The following is a 4,428-nucleotide window of genomic DNA, read 5'->3' as shown; positions in this document are numbered from 1 at the left end:
CTTCTCTACTAGAAGAGCAGTCATCAAGGACTCATACGAAAGGAGAAGCGATGCTAGCAAAATCAGCACCCTAGTCTTCTCCTCAACATTCTCACCAACGCTGAGGAGGTTGGTGAGGATTTTTGAAAGTGGCTGAGATACTCCTACATGCTCTGTCCCTCAGTCATCCGTAGCTGGTAGAACTGCCTCCAGAGGAAAAGAGTGTTGGTGAAAGATTTCGTCATGTATAACTCCTCGAGCTTCGACTACAGCATTGTCGGAGAAGTCTCGCTAAGCACATGGATCACCATCTCATCCGCTATGTACATGCGGATGGTACTCACTATCTGCATCTGTAGCTATCTCCAATCCTGCACCTCCATGATGGTTGGTTTCTCCTCGCATAAGAGAGCATTAATCAACCCTTGTTGGATGAGCACGTCTTTCATCCTTGCCTGCCATAAGGAGAAATTACTCTTTCCATCAAATTTGTTGATCTTCATCTTGATTGATCTTATCTTCTTCATCTTCAATCTTGCTCACTACTGCTGTAATCTGCATCCTGGTACCATCTCATTCTGAAACCACTTGTTAGTGGATGTCTGGCCAGGACATTACTTTTCAGGATCTTTTCGATACAGTGTGTTGCAGTAGAAAATAAGAAGAAATAAAATAGAAACAATCAGATACATGGATCAGTCAAAAAGGTTTGCCTCCATAGGGCATGCAAACTTCACTATGAGAAAAAAAATATTACAAGAGGAGATCTCTCCCTCAACTTTCGTATATCCAATCTCTCCTTCACAGAAAGTTCTCCCTCACAAAAGCTCTCTCTCTAGGAGACCCTTCTGAACTCCTGAAGCGATTACTGTCTGCTGTCTAGGAGCCCTGCTCCTGCTCCTCGCAGTGCATGGTGTCTGCTCTCTCTCTGTTTGGGTTCTCTGCCTTCCAAAGCCGCACTGCACGCTTTTCTGTTCATGGATTAGAGCCTTATAAAGGCTTAAAATCATGATAAACTAGGATTAGGACTCCTACAGCAACCAAAAATCCCTCCTGAACCATCGGATCGAGACCTGCAACATCATAAGCCACCTGATTGCACCCCAATCCACAAGATAAGCTGTAGACCATGAGAAACCTTGAGGAAACAGCATTCGATCTATGGTGGACCGTGAGAAACCGAGGGGACACGCCCCCTCGGTCCACAAGGCCGTCTGTGCACTACTCGGTCCATGGTGGATCGGCTATCTGGGCTCCTGCATAGGTGCGCGTGGGCCTGGGCAGCACCTCGCACACTGGCGCCTGAGCCTGAGCCTGGGCCACGCCCCATGTGCATGCGCCCGGGCTTGGGCCGCGCTCTGCATAATGGGCCGTGCCTTGCCACACCCAGGCTACGTGTTGCCGTGCCTGGGCCGCGTAGCTGCCATGCGCGACCGCGCCACCGCCACTCCACCGGCCCGCCACCGGTTGCCGACGGTCCTCTACTGCTTCGAGTTTCGTGTCCATTTCAATCGAGCATATCTCAACCATCCAGACTCCATTTGAGGTGATCTTGGGCTCGTTGGATTTTGTTTTACATCCGAGACCTCATTGTGGGCTCAATATGGACCGAATCTTGAGATGTCAAATCCTAACATGATAGAGAATAAAATACTTTAAGATTTATGTTGGTAGATGAATGATAAAAAATAACCTTTTTCGAAGTTATCTTTTTTTCTCATTGTATTAATGGTATTAGAATATAGATAAAGGGCTAGGCCACTTTGCAGAAATTAAAAGTTTTAGAGTGTAATTGATATATTTTAACCTTTTTGAGTCTAAATATAAATGGCCCAAACCTAAGGCAGGATCTCATTTATTTTAACTTTTCTTCTCTAATTTCTCTTTTAAATCTCTTAGAATGGGTAGTGATGATGCCTCTAGTCTCAAGTCTTAAAAATTTCATGACTTGAGATTTGCTAAATGGCAAGAATATCTAAAAGCTTGGCTCATAATTTTGGACCTTATACCTACTATAGAAAAAAATCTTCCTTGTCCTTCAAAATGATGTTTTCTAAATCCTCAGATTCTAAATTTGCAGTAGACAAATCTTCAAAAGAAATTAAGTTTTATTATAGGTTTAGGATTCTTAGTTATCTTTTAGATGAATTTTATGAAATCTGCAGAAAATATAAGACTGCTAAAAATCTTTGGTATGCCTTAGAAGTTGCTAACATTAGAGATAATGAAAGTACTCAAAGGTTTACTATTACAGACTTCAATAATTATAAGATGATAGGCAATGCCCTTATTAATAAGAAAATTCACCAATTTCAAGACTATAGCCATGAGATCAATAAGGATGGTTCTATGTTAGATGAAAATTATCAAATATCTTGTATAATTGATAAGTTACCATCTTTGTCTCTTTGTTTGCTCAAGAACTTATAAGAACCTAAGAAACCCTTAGTTTTAGATTAGTCATCCAATCCATTAGAATAGAAGACCAATACCAACTTAGGAAGGTTGAAGAGAGTCAACTACAAACAAGGTAAATTTTACTAAGGATGATTCTCAAGATAAGAATCATAACTTTAAGGGCTATCAATCTAGATAATTTCAAAACCGTAATTATAAACCTAAAGGAAGGAACTTTAAGCCCAAGGGTAAAGATCCTAAAAGTAAACCTAAATCTAATCAACCAAAAGGGAATAAGAAGAATAATGATGGAAGATTCTGTTATGTTTGTGCTCAGGACAACCATCTAGCTATCGATTGCTATTATAGGAAGCAAGAAAAGATCATCACTTTCAAGAAAGGTCAACTGAACTTGCCCAAGTCTCCGGTCAATATAATAGAGGCAAGACCTTCAAACACTATCTTTAGGTCGGTAACCTTTGTGCCTACTATAAATCTTATCTTTTTAAACTTAGATTAGTGGTTAGTTTCTTATACCAATATTTATAATCTGTGCCAATAGAGCTTGATTTTGTTCCTATCAAGACTCAAGTGGAGAAAGTGTAACAATAGAAGATGGGATATTTATCATCATGCTAGGGATTGAAACCATCATGCTAAGGTTAAAATATGGAAAGATACCCTACACGGTATCCAATATGTTCTCGAGATTCATAGGAATCTAATAATTAGATCTTTGTTGATATAATTAGGTTATAAAGTTGTTCTAAATTCTAATAAAGTTGTAATCTCCAAAGGAGACATATTTATTGGAAAAGGTTTTATATTTGAGGATCATTTCAAGATCAATATACTGCCTCTTTCAATTAATAAAAAATCTTCCTTTTTCTCTACTCAATCTTATATGATAAATACTGAATCTTATGATATGTGGCATGGTAGGCTAGGTCATATAGATCATAGGTTAATCATGAAGATATCTAATTTAAGTTTAATCCTTAAATTAAAAATTGATCATAGTATTAGATATGAAATCTGTACACAATTCAAGCAACCTAGGAAACCTTTGAATCTATCTCAATTAGGAATATTTTAAAGTTAAAACTTATTCATAGTGATATATGTGACTCAAATAGGGAACCAATAAGAGGAGGAAGTCAATATTTTCTTACTTTCATAGATGACTTCTCTAAATACTGTTACATCTAACTCTTGAAGATCAAAGATGAAGTTCTTAATAGATTAAAGGTTTATAAAGTTGAGGCTAAAAATTGATAAGAAAAAAAGATTAAAATAATAAAGTCTGATAGAATAGTTGAGTATACTTCAAATAAATTTGCTTTATTTTATGAGAAGCGTGGAACAATTCTTAAAGTCATAGCACCATACTCACCTCAATCTAATGGTGTGGCTGAACAAAAGAATCAAACTCTATTAAATATGGTCAATGCTATGATTATAAGTTATGGTATAACTCAGAACTTGTAAGGGGAGGCTCTTTTATTAGCCTATTATATTCTAAATAGAATTTCATCTAAGGATGATGAGAAAACTCTATATGAACTTTGGAAGAGACACATACTTAGGCTAAGTTTCTTCCAAGTATAGAGGATGTGTAGCAAAGATCAGAATCCTTGAACCTAAAAGAAAAAAAAAATTGGACCTAAAACTATAGATGTTGTCTTTGTAGGATATTCCTTTGATAATAACACTTATAGATTTTTAGTAGTTAATTCTGAAATCATTAGAATCTCAAATGATACTATCATTAAATTTAGAGATACAATTTTCTTTGAAAATATCTTTTCTTTCAAAACTTGAATTTCTAGTCTGACATTTGACTATTCATCAATACCTGACTCTTTATCAAATCATCCTTCTATTTTTCAATCTAATCATAACTTTATATAATCTAACCTAATCTTCCACTTGAACTTAGGAGCAAGAGGGCTAGAACTATAAAGAGTTTCGATGAAGAATTCATCTTTTTTATGATTGAAAGAACATCGGTAACTTATCAAGATGCTATGAGCTCTTCTGAAGCTCTTTTCT

This window comes from Elaeis guineensis, chromosome 7 (genome assembly GCF_000442705.2).
Source record: "Elaeis guineensis isolate ETL-2024a chromosome 7, EG11, whole genome shotgun sequence".
Classification (NCBI taxonomy): Eukaryota; Viridiplantae; Streptophyta; class Magnoliopsida; order Arecales; family Arecaceae; genus Elaeis; species Elaeis guineensis.
The sequence above is the reverse complement of the archived record's forward strand: the minus strand, read 5'-3'. Positions refer to the sequence as shown.